Raw genomic sequence first — 13,187 nt, forward strand, 5'->3', positions numbered from 1 at the left:
GGACATTAAAATGCGTAGCCTTATCTCCACTGGATGGGGATTCTCAAACTGATTCTTTCTCAGCAGTGATGGTTTCATGGGTCCCCCAGAGATGTCCCATGTGATTGCAGCATCCTTCATCACCACTACTCCATCCCACCCCCACAAATGGGCATGTATCAACTCCTCTGCTGGGGTCACATTACCCCTCCATAAAGTTCTTTTGGGTGGAGTCCAAGATGACTTCAGACTGAATCCCTTCAATTTGTCCTCCAGTTGGTCCCCTCAGAAACATCTGTGCTTCCCAGCAGTGAAATGCAATTTGTTCCCAATGTAGGTCTTTCTACTCAGCCACCTAAGCCATCATCACTCAGCCACCTGCCTGTAGAATTTTTCAGAAATGGGTCAAGTACAAATCAGGGAGTCCCTTCACCTCCAGGGACATGTGCTAAGATCTCTTGTAACCTGCCAGATTCAGTATAAGGAAGGTAGGTAGGCAAGGTTCTCCTCTTAACCCTTATTGAAGAAAGATTGAATACACAGCACCTGTAACTTCCCTCAGTGTTGACTCTCCAGATAATTCATCTGGGGTCATGAACCAGGTTTTCCAAAAATTTTGTTCACAGGTCCTGCATAGATGGCCTCATATCTCGCTTTGGAATGTAGAGGTTCTTGACATAGTGTGTCGCTTGTGGTGTTTCTGCCATGTAAAAGATTTTTGTTTGTTTGTTTAATGTAATTTAATTTGTTATTCTTTTGACCCTGGCTCAAAAAAAAAAAAAAAAAAAAAAAAGGTTCTTATCCTACTCCTGGTCTTAAAAACTTTGATTCTCCTTCCAGATCTCCCATTACTAACTGAACTGCGGTGAGCAAATTACACTACGGGCTTAAATCTTTGTTCCTTGACCAGCAAAGCATGAAGTTAAAACTTCTCGGAATTATTGTGGAGGTTAAACTGAACACTGTGAAAACACACTAGCACTGTGCGCAGACAAACCAAATGTTCAACCAGAAAGATCTTCACTCTGTTCTAGAAGAAAGATGTCCAACCTGTTTCTAAACTATAAATCAAAGAATAAGTAGTAGTTTTAGACTCGAGTTTATGATTAAGAAATGGCTTTAGAATAGAGGCCCTGACGAGAATGAATTTGCTAGACATCTAAGATGGACGTAGGCTTCCATGTTCCTCTCGGTTGGGTGCTCTCATTTTGTGGGCAGTGGGTTGCTCATTTAAACTAAGAGCCTGGCATGAAAAATAGGTTTAGATTTTACTTCATTTTGCCCACCCCCAAGACCCTGTATAACTACTGCCAAACTGTAAAAGCTACCTACTGTTTCCTGGGAAGATCCTTTCTGAGTATAAAGTGCCCTGGGGATACTGATAACATGCTCTAAAAACAAAACAAAGAAAATACATCAGGGTTGCCAGGGGCAGCGGGGTTCCTGGTCAGTGTTGAGGTAATATTTACTTCTGACATAACCAGGGAGCCCTGCCGGTCAAGTTGGCATACACAGGAACAGTGAAATAGGTGGTCCTGGTGTGTTAAGCAACCTCTGGCAAATCCAATAACAAGCCAAGCCTGAGGCTTACTCTAACCTGCTGGATGGTTTGTCTCACAGTTTGCTGTATAAAGCATCTTCTTTTTCTGGGAAAATGGGTAGCTCAGATCATTTCCAAAATCAGAGATGGAAATTTCAACTGTTTCAGATTCTTGGGGCTCTGATCAAGTTCTTACTGTGTGTTGGGGTAAATTCTGAACAAATGGAGAAATTAGACAAAGGAGTTCTTTTTTTTTTTTTTTTTTAATAAGCATGTTTTTTTGCTAGTCTGCTATGTATTTGTCTCTTTAAATTAGGGAGGAACCTGATGCACACGTTCTCAGCTGAGGTCCAATGAGGTGATGAATGCTCTCCCTTCTTGTTCCAGCTCTCCCGCCTTAAACAAGTGTCCTTTTGCAGTCTATTTAGTGCCCTGTTTTTTGCATTTTTCGATTTTTGTTAGTGATCTCTGTTTAAAATAGTCCCCGTGCATAATGGTGAAAGGCTTTCTAATGTTCCTAAGTGCCAGAAGGCTTTGATGTTCCCTGCAGAAAAAATACATGTCAGATAAGTTTTAAAAATACTCGTGTCAGACAACGAATCAACAGTAGATGCCAAATACGGTGTCTTTAAACAGAAACACACATGAATAAGGTTATGTATTGGTCAATCGATGAAAATGATGTGACAGGAATTTTGTACATACCTAACCTTTCTTTCCCCCTAAGAATAATGGTGTAGTATCCATTTATTTAAAGCTGTCAACAACTTTATAGGATATAACTACTGGAAATAATGAGACTCGACTAGAATCATGGCAGTCACAGTAGTATACCAACATGGTCATTTTGTCATTATTAATATACAATAATCAGAACTACTATTACTAAGGCAGAACAATTCTCGATGGAGCATTCCAGTCCCAAGGCCTCCTGATAAAACCCACCCCCCTCCCTAAGGCAAGAAGAAAAGAGACAGGGAGGGGAATTTGCAGTAACAACTGAAGGTGTGGTAGTCATATGAACATTATTGCTGGAGGCCTCCTGAGCCCTATTTAGTCACTATGCCTTATTAACCCTTCCTCGACACAAGTGATGTGGTAAGATTTTATTTCAGAGTCTTCACATTGTCTGTTCCTGGATGTGGTCAAACTGCTTTGATGTAATCTTTTTCATAGTTGATGGGGTTGCTCATGGGAAGTGTTAACATGACGAAAGGTTTGGGAAAATTGGCCCCAGGAGAAAAGATTAACAAAACTGGTATAATTTTCCACAAGGAAAGAGGCAAAAACATCATAATAGTCTTCCAACAGGTGGAGAGACTATCATGAAGGGTTATGAGTGGGTATTCTTTCTGTCAACTAAGGACAGATGGCTCGAGGTGGGAATACTGCACATACTGTTACTAAAGTTGAAACTTCCAGATGAATTCGTAAATGCCAAGTTAATGGTGAGTTCTGAGATTTTGTTTTCTTTGAAATGGCTTTCTCGTTTCTATTGACAATAAAAGCAACACATGTTCTTTTTAAAAAATGAGAAATAGAGAAAAGGATAAAGGAAAAAGTTAAGCATGCTGTAACAAGAGAAAGCCACTGTTTATTTTTTTAAAGACTCTTTGTTTTAGAGCCGTTTTAAGTTCTTAATAAATAGAGAGGAAAGTGTAAAGATTTCTGGTTCATCTCCTGCCGCGCACATGCATAGCATCCCCTATTACCAACAATACTCGTCAGTATGGTATATTTGTTATAACTGGTAAACCTATATTAACAGATCACAATCACCCAAAGTCCATAGTTTACCTTAGTTTACCATATTGTACATTCTGTAGGTTTGGGAAAATGTATAATAACATAGCCATCATCACTGCCCTAAAAATCCTCTGTGCTCTGCCTATTCATCGCCACCCTCCCCCAGACAGACTCCTGGCAATCACTAGTCTTTTTACTGTCTCCCTAGTTTTTTGCCTTTTCCAAGATGTCATATAGTTAGATCATACAGTATGTAATCTTTTCAGATTGGATCCTTTCACTTAGTAATATGCTTTTGAGTTTCTACCCCACCATTTCATGACTTGATAGTCCATGCCTTTTTAGCCTTTTTAGCACTGAATAGTATTCCATTGTTTGAATTACCAGTTTCTTCATGCATTCACCTGCTGAAGGACATCTTGGTTGCCTCCAACTTTTGGTAATTCTGAAAAAACAATTTGGCAATTATGAATAAACATCCATGCATAGGTTTTTGTATGGACATAAATTCTCAACTTCTTTGGTAATACGAAAGGGCACAATTGTTGGATTGTACAGTAAGAGTATGTTTAGTTTTGTAAGAAACCACCAAACTGTCTTCCAAAGTGGTTGTACCATTTTGCACCTCTACCAACAACAAATGAGAGTTTCTATTGTTCCACATCCTCACCAGAATTTGTTATCAGTGTTTTAGGTTTTGCCCATTCTAATAGGTGTGTAGTGGTATCTCACTGTTGTTTTAATTTTCATTTTCCTGATGACACATGATGTAGAGCATCTTTTCAAATGTTTATTTGCCATCTCTATAACTTCTTTGGTGATGTATCTGTTACAGTCTTTGGCCCATTTTTAAAAAATTTTTATTTATTTATTTGACAGACAGAGATCATAAGTAGGCAGAGAGGCAGGCAGAGAGAGAGAGAGAGAGAGGAGGAAGCAGGCTCCCTGCTGAGCAGAGAGCTTGATGCGGGACTCAATCCCAGGACCCTGGGATCATGTTTGGCCCATTTTTTAATTGGGTTGTGTGTTTCCTTATTACTGAGTTTTAAGAGTTCTTTATATATTGTAGATAACAATCCTTTATCAGATGTGTCTTTTGCAATATTTTCTCCCAGTCTGTGTCTTGTCTTCTAATTCTTGTGACACTTTTTTACAGACCAGAAGGTTTTTTTTTAATTGAATAAAATCCAGCTTATTAATTATTTCCTTCACAGATTATGGGTTTGAGGTTATATCTACAAAGGCATCACAATACCCAAGGTCATTTAGATTTTCTCTTTTGTTGTCTTTTATGAGTTTTATAGTTTTTATTTTAAATTTAGGTCTGTTATCCATTTTGAGCTAATTTTTGTGAAGGGTATAAGACCTGTGTTTAGATTAATTTTTCTGCATGTGGATGTCTAGTTGATCTAGCACAATTTGTGGAAGAGACTATCTTTGCTCCGTTGAATTGCCTTTGCCCCTTTCGTCAAAGATCAGTTGAGTATATTTTTGAGGGTCTATTTCTGAAATCTTTGTTATTCCATTGATTTCTTTTTCTTCTTTTTTAAAATTTTAATTCTTGTATAGTTAATATATAGTGTTATATTAGTTTCAGGTGAAGAGCATAGTGATTCAACATTTCTATACATCACCAAGTGCTCCATTGAGACAAGTGCACTCCTTAAGTCCCATCTCCTATTTCACCCATTCCCCCAGCCACCTCACCTCTCATAATCATCAGTTTGTTCTCTGTACTTAACAGTCTGTTTCTTATTCTGTCTCTTGCTCTCATTCTTGCTCTCCCTATCTCTCTCTTTGCCTTTGCTCTTTTGTTTTGTTTCTTAAATTCTGTATGTAATGGAAACTATATGGTATTTGTCTTTCTCTGACTGGCTTATTTACTTATTTAGTTTAACATTATACTCTCTAGTTCATTCATATTGTTGCAAATGGCAAATTTTCCATTGATTTCTTTGTTTATTCTTTTTTCAATACCATACTCTCTTGATTATTGTAGCTTTTTTAGTAAGTCATAAAGTTGGGTAATGTCAGTCTCCAACTTTGTTCTCCTTATGTATTGTTTTAGCTATTCTGGGTCTTTTGCCCCTCCATGTAAACTTTAGAATCCATTTGTCCATCTCCACAAAATAAATTTCTGGGATTTTGATTGGGATTGCACTGAATCTATAGATCAAGTTGAGAAGAACCAAAATCTTGAGGATGTTTTGTCTTCCTATCCATTAACATGGAATATCTCTCCATTTATTTAGTTCTTCTTTGATTTTGTTTCTCAGAGCTTTATAGTTTTCATCAAATAGGTCTTGTAGATATTTTGTTAGACCTACACCTACACTGAAAATTTTTTTTCCTTTTTGGATGTTAATGTAAATGGTATTGTATTTGTCTCTTTAAGTTTTGGAAAAACATTTCTTTTCATCCAATATAAAGAAAAAGAAAGCCTTAAATGGACTTCTTTGTTGGTTCACAGTTGCCACCCTGGGACATACTCTTCACTTGATGGAGATAACCTGACCACTTTAGGGAGCAGACAGTGCAGGTTCACTGCAAGGAGAAGGCATCCAGCCTCTCACCTTCAGTACAAATGAGGATACCAGTAACAAGATCCAAGACCATTAAGAAAAATTGGTTTTCCATGCTCAGGAGGGGACTGAAAGAGTGCAGGGAACATAACCACGATAGCAAATATTTGAGTAGCATTTACTATGTGCTAGGTACTGCCATTAAGAACTTTAGGCATGAACTCACTGAAAATTCTTTTTTGTTTGCTTGTTTAAAGATTTTGTTTATTTATTTGAGAGACAGAGAATGAGAGAGAGAGAACATGAGAGGAGAGAGGTCAGCAGGAGAAGCTGACTCCTTGCTGAGCAGGGAGACTGATGTGGAACTCGATCCCGGAACTCCAGGATCATGACCTGAGTTGAAGGCAGTTGCTTAACCAACTGAGCCATCCAGGTGCCCAACTCATTGAAAATTCTGAACAAATTAAAAAGGTGAAAACACCATCCCCATTTTATAGATAAAGAAACATAGGCACAGGTGGGTGGGAAACTTGCCCAATAACACAAAGCCAGTAAATGGTAGAGCTGAGCTTTGAACCAAGGTAGTCTGGCTCCAGAATCTATGCAAACGAGCAGTAGGCTAATATTCTCTCAAACAGCATTTAAATACTACTTGGGCATTGCATTTATAGAGGACAAAAGCCTTGAGAAACCAAGGTATAAAAGTCATATGAAACCCTGTTCAAGTCTGAGGATAGCTTATCTGAATAGTAAAAGATGAACAGAAGCACAAAAAACAAGGTAGGGTGGAAAGAATTCAAGCAACAGTGTTAGGATGGAACTGGGTGTGAATCCCATCTGGCCATTTCTATCTAGACTGCACTATTTTGGAAACATTACTTTCCATCCTGAAACCTTGATTTGCTCCTCTGCCAATGAATTGAATGATACCTGAGAAAATGAGGTATTGAATAATGCCTGTGTCCTGCACTCTGCCTTCTTGTTCTCTGACTCCTGAGTAACTGTGGGCAGCCGCTGTCTGGTTGCCCGCTACTCACTTGTGTGCACAACTCAAATGACTTTTTAGTTTTCCCCAAAGACTGCACTTGCACAGAAGCATTTGTAAGTAATGTGGACTTTACTGAAGATTGTGTAGTGGCAACAAAGAAGAGCTTTACGTATCACTCACCATAGCACATGAGTTCATGTTTTTCCCCAAACTCCCTTCTCTGCTAACCTGCCTCAAGAGGAGACGAGGTCATGTGGGGTGATGGTTAAGCTCCCCCACCCCTGTAGTCTCTGTTTCCCTTTTTCTTTCTCCTTTTCACTACCATTTATTGCCCCAACTCCATACTCTCAACATGTAGACTCTTTTTCCCTCCAAGATCTTTCTGCTGCAACATTTCATCAAACTTTTATTACCATATTATTTTGGCTCTAAGTCAGCTCTGAATTCTATACTAACACATGCAAACTTGAGGCACTGCTCAGCAAATAAAGGTCCTCCCCTTATTTTATCAGAACCCATTATTTGGTTTTAGATTATTGCATTGAAACCCTACCCCTAGTCTTACTGGCATAATATAACAACAAGCATTTATCTCTCACAGTGCTTTGGGTTGATTAGGCTCAACCTGGTGGTGTCTCAGCTCTGTATGGTGTTAGCTGACCAGATAGTCATTAGGAGGCTGATATGTTCAAGATGGTGTACTCACATGGCTGGCAATTGGTGTTGGCCCTCTGCTGGAAGCCAAGTTGGAGCAACTCAATTCTCTTCCATGTGGCCTCTCCACTTGCTTGGGCTTCTCACTGTGCAGCAACTGGGTTCCAGCGGGGAGCATTCCCAGCACTTGGAAGCAGAAACTGCAGCTCTCTTTAGGAACAGGCTTGAAAGTTCTACAGTAAAAATGTCTACTACTTTCTACTGGTCAAAGCTAGAGCCAACCACATTAAGGGGATGAGGGGCAAAGAATTTGTGCTATCTTTTACCCACCATGTCCACCATTTTGAAAAAGGGTTGGCAACAGCATAATGATTTTTCTGTTACCTATTCAAAGTGTTTGACATATAAATGCCAGAATGAAGTTTCCTGACTTTGTCCAACCCTTTCAAAGAAATGAGCATATCAGTGGATTTACAGGAGTGGGAATACAAAGAATGGAAGATACTGGCTAGGAAGAGATGCTAATTTTTATATCTGCTTACAAGAACCCTCTTTTGCTTAATCTTAGATTACAAACTCCAAAACCATTAAGATCATATTGATCAGATAGTTCTTCCTTATCTCCTCCCCAGCTGTGGGGTATTGTTCATCCCTTCACCTCCCTAGAGGAGATGGGATATGACAGTGGGAGATATGCCCCCCCATGTCTGCACTGTTCTTGGGCTCAGATTACCAGCATCACACCCATTAGCACATCTCTGTGTCAAGACCCTGATGTGTTACTCTTCTTTTCTTCATTTTTTTTTTTTTTGCAGATTAAGTTTATTATTATCTGAGTGGTACGTTTGAAATCTGACAGGAAATCAAAAAGCAATTTATTTTATGTAGCCAGTAAAAAGCAATTGTCAGATCCTAGCTAGCCACAAGAGCTGAGTCCAGACATTCTCCAGTAGATGTAATGAAAAAAAAATAAAGAGGATTCTTTTTAATGGCCCCGCGTCAGCCTTCACTTAAGCAATAATACATTCTGCAATAACCTTGTAAACAGAGCTGAGGGAACTGGAAGAAAAGTCTACATTGTGACTCAAGTCATTCCTCTTGCTAATTAAAAGAATCTCATAAGTCTAGACATGTATTAACTTAAATTCCTCTAAAAGACAGAAAGTAATTTGGACAATAAAAATAATTAAACTTTCCAAATATGTAAGAGCAATTCTTAAGAGACTGGGAAAAACAAAAGCTTATTTTTTAGAAATAGAAATAATTTTCTGAAGTAGAACAGAGCCGGTTTTTAGGCAATCCTGAGAGGACTGAAATAGTTTCATTTGGACTCAAATTATGTGATTTCTGATGACCTTCCAAATATATTTTATTCAGTTAACTTGGGCATTATACATGTACACATTTTAAAGGAGGCACCCAACATGGGGTAAGCAGTCAAATTGTTCATGGTTTGCTTGATGTAAGCATTGGATTTTCAGGTAGTTGAATCTATTAATCTGTTCCTTTGTGATTTCTTCTGTTGCCTTTATGCTCAGAAAGTCCGTCCTTATTCCAAGATCAGTTCACTATTTGCCTATATCTTCTGCCAGTCCTTTTAGAGCTCCCTTTTTTACATCAATCCTTCAATTGCTAGAATTTATTCTAAAATTTATTCTAAAGCATTATACTGACTGTTTTTTACTTGTTCGGCTAACCAGCCCCTTGGACGCATCCTTCATGTGTGTTGGGGGTGGGCTGTGTCCCTACCTTATCTGTCTGCTCTTTCCCTCTTGCCCCATGGTAGAAGCCAGAAACTTGATATTCAGCTGCCTTCACAAATAAGGCACAGGCGTGTGACCAAGACTCTACCCATCCATGTGGAATGTCAATTTAAAAAAACAGTGATGAGCAGAGTAGGGATCTCCAAAAATCCATTCTGGGGAGGGTGGTGGCACAGAGCTCCAGACCTCAGAGGCAGTGACGGCAGAGGTTCTGGTGGTACCTGGCTATGGTGGTGAGATCTGGAGGTCAGTACTCCAAGGTGAAGGGTAGGGGATCTTCATTATAGCCGACCTGTGTTGTCATTTGGGCTGTTCTTGGTTGCATAGTCCCCAGAACTGATTCTTACCTTCTTAGAGAGTCTTGGGGCTGTTTAGTATCTATTAATAATTTCCTTTTCTACTTAAGCTAGCTAAAAATGGTTTTGCTGTCTGCAACCAAGAACACTGACTGATTCAAGTATGCTGTAAGGAGGAATAGAACTTCATTTTCTTCAGATACTTAAACAATTTCCCCTATATGAATTGTTAAATAATGATAATCATAGTCTGTTTTCTCCTAACTAATTTGAAATGCCATCTGCTATAGATTAAATGTTTGTGATCCCCTAAAATTCATGTATTGAAATCCAAATCCCCTGGGAGATGCTATCTGGAGATTGGCTCTTCACGAAGTGCTTAAGTCAGAAGTAGTAGAACTCTCATGAATAGGATTTGTGCCCTTATAAAATATACCCCTCAAAGTACCCTCCCCCATTCCATCATGTGAAGATACAGGGAGAAAACAACTCTCTGTGAATCACACAGTATGCTTTCACCAGATACCAAATCTGCTGGCATATTGATTTTAGACTCCCCAGCCTCCAGAACAGTGAGAAATAAATGTTGGTTGTTTATGAGCTGCTTAGTCAATGATATCCTGTTGCAGCAGCCCAGTCCAAACAGACTAAGACACCATTTTACTTCCTTAAATATGTTGGGGTCAGTATCTGTGCTCTCGATTGTGTTTGACTGGTCAGCAGTCAGTTAAATTGTCTGGAAAAGGAAGGAAAGCAGACGACCACAAACCTTGATATAGACTATGACAGCATAGCTCTTCTTTCTGGTTCTACCTACAGATAATTGTGTTCTGGCCTTGACTGCTATTCATATCATTTAAAGTAATGTGATTTTTACATTCTGGGACGCCACTCTGAAATTTTTTTCTTTAACAAAACCAACTGTGGAGATGCCTAACCCTCTCCATACCTGTGTCAAGCAAACATCCTGATGTCAGTCAGAGAATTCTGCTATTTAGCTGTTTGGTACTAGCAAATAAAAATTCAAATGATGCACAGAAATTTTCCTTTTCATACAGCTTGTGTAGACAGCACTCTTTTTTTCCTCGTAGGAAGGGTAAAAATGAAGCAAAAAGTATACTGAACCACAAGTCTATGGGCAATGTGGTTGGTATGAGGGACTCTTTGCTCCTTGCTGCCTCATTTTCTACTTCGATCAGGTGTTCTCACATACTCCCCTCCCACAGCCTCATGCTAGAGATGTAGAGGAAAGAGTCTTAATTTGGGTTTCCTAAAGACCAGGTTCAAATCTCATTCTACCACTAACTGGCTATGGGGTGTTAGCAGCATATTCTATAAATAGGACAACAATCACAGCAGGGTTTGAATGGGTATGTTAGTTTTCTAGGGCCGCCGTAACAAATCACCACAATCTGCGTGTCTTGAAACAACCAAAATTTATTTTCTCACAGTTCTGGAGGTCAGAAATCTGAAATAAAGGTGTCAGCAGTGTTGGTTCTTTCTAGTGGTTCTAAGGGAGCATCTATTCCATGTTTCTCCTAGCCTCCAGTGGTGGGCTACCATCCTTGGCATTCCTTGGCTGACAGACACACCCCTCCAATCTCTGCCTCGATTTCCACATCCTCTTCTTTGCTGTGTATCTCTGTCCTCTCCAGATCTTATAAGGACATCTGTCCTTAGATGTAAGACCTACCCTAAATCTGAGATGACCTCATTTTGAGATCTTTAATATAATTGAATCTGCCAAGACCCTGTTTTCAATTAAGGCCGTATTCTGAAGTTCTGGTTGGACATGGTTGGTCAAGGGGGACACACTATTCAGTCCAGTGCAAGTAGTAAGTAAAGATCAAAGGCAAGCTCCTGCCTAATTCCTGCATTCTGATCTGGTTGCCTGGGAGCCAACACAAGTGATGGGTCAGAGCCAGAGGGATAAATGAGGGGAATAAGAAACCCAACTCACCACAGAGAAATAAAACAAGACAGAGAAATGAGGATATTACTAGAAGGATTAACGAGAAGGTCAGGGATACTTGGAGAAGTATGAACATAACCAAAGGACCAAGGGAAGTTAGGCTGAAGAGACAGTTTGCCACCGCTGCTGATATAGCTACCTACACTGACCTCCCATTTCTGTGAGGATTAATTCCAAGTGAACTGGATTGGATCCCAGCCTCTCCAAGTCCACAAGGGCCAAGTTGCTCATTCCTATGCAGCCCCTGAGCTGATAGCTTACAAGACGGTCAGCTGATACCCATCTGCAGCTGGAGTCTAAATTTATTTCTCAGGACAAATATGTGTTTTGTCTAGAAAAGTTCTGCTCTACCACCAGCTTCTGGTCCGTAAACCTCCTCTGTGCTTGCTCTAATCCCAGGTCCCTTCCACATCTCCTTGATTTTCAGTAGAGCTTCTCACTTGGACTAAACCCCTGCTTATCTGTGAGGTTAGATACTCTAGCCAACATGTTCCACCACTGCCCAGGGTTCATTCCAGACTAGCTTTTGCTGCTAACATACCTTTGCCCTTTTCTGGATTTTCTCTGAAGGACCAATTCCTCCCTCCCTTTCTGTCCTTGGGCCATAGATAGACTTACCTTCTACTCTAGCTCTAGGGTGGGCGTATCCCTTGGGGTTGGCCAGATATTTTCCTGACATAGTGATGAGTTAAGGCATGTCACCCAGTACAAGCCAATGAGACATAATTAGGCTACTGCTAGGACTTTCTGGAGAGGAGCAGACACTCTTCTCTGCTGATTATGAACCCAGGAAAAATGGGCCTGGAGCTGCTTGTAGCTATCTTGCTGCCAAGAAGAGCCTGAGAATAGAGCAAATATACAGGAAGGTATTGCTCAGAGATGGAAAGATCAGATTTAGCAACATCAATTCAATTTCTGGATCAAGACAAATGCTTTTGAACATTTCGATTTCATTAGGCAAGTAATTTTTTTTTTTTTTTTTTTTTTTTGCTTAAAGTAATTGGACTTTGTTTTAAATTCTTGAAATGCAGACTCCTGATTACTCCTGAAAACTTGATGGATTCGCTCTACTTCAGAGTTAAAACCTTGCCAGTATCTGGCTTCTGGGGTTGCCAATGCCCAGAGTCTCCTGCAATTGTGCCTTTCCTTTGCACCTCACTCTCATGTTGGGCTGTCTCGATGGAGTGGGCACTCATTACTCTTGGCTACCCAGAATCTGCACACTTCACATTTTCTATTCAAAAGGATTCCTCTCCCTTATTCCTGGCTGCTATAGCATGGACGGCTGGCCCATGGACACCTGGTCCATCCAGAAGGTGAATCAAAGATGTAGGGACAGTATTCATAGCAGAAATGGCAGTTTTGAAACCAGTGGCTACAATTCCAGTGGTAGCCTATCCAGAAAGTTTCTAAGCTGTGGTTATGGATGTGTTTCTACTAACCTAGGTTCTTGCCACTTTTTCCAACTGGCTTTCTAAATCTTCTGTCATTTCTATTAGAAATATAATATCTTTCTAATGACTCCCTTTTCTGCCCAGTTAACCAAACTGAGTTTCTGTTGTTTACAAACAAAAGCCCTGATGATATATTTGATATGCATGTCAGTGCACATGGAGTCCAACTTAGTTTCCATGGCCTGCTGGGCATTAAATTTTGCACGGAAATTGGAGGGGCTCAAGAAGAGACAAGCATGAGCAGTGGTGAACAGTGGTCTCCTCCTGAATCAA

Source organism: Mustela lutreola, chromosome 1 (genome assembly GCF_030435805.1).
Source record: "Mustela lutreola isolate mMusLut2 chromosome 1, mMusLut2.pri, whole genome shotgun sequence".
In the NCBI taxonomy this organism is placed as follows: domain Eukaryota; kingdom Metazoa; phylum Chordata; class Mammalia; order Carnivora; family Mustelidae; genus Mustela; species Mustela lutreola.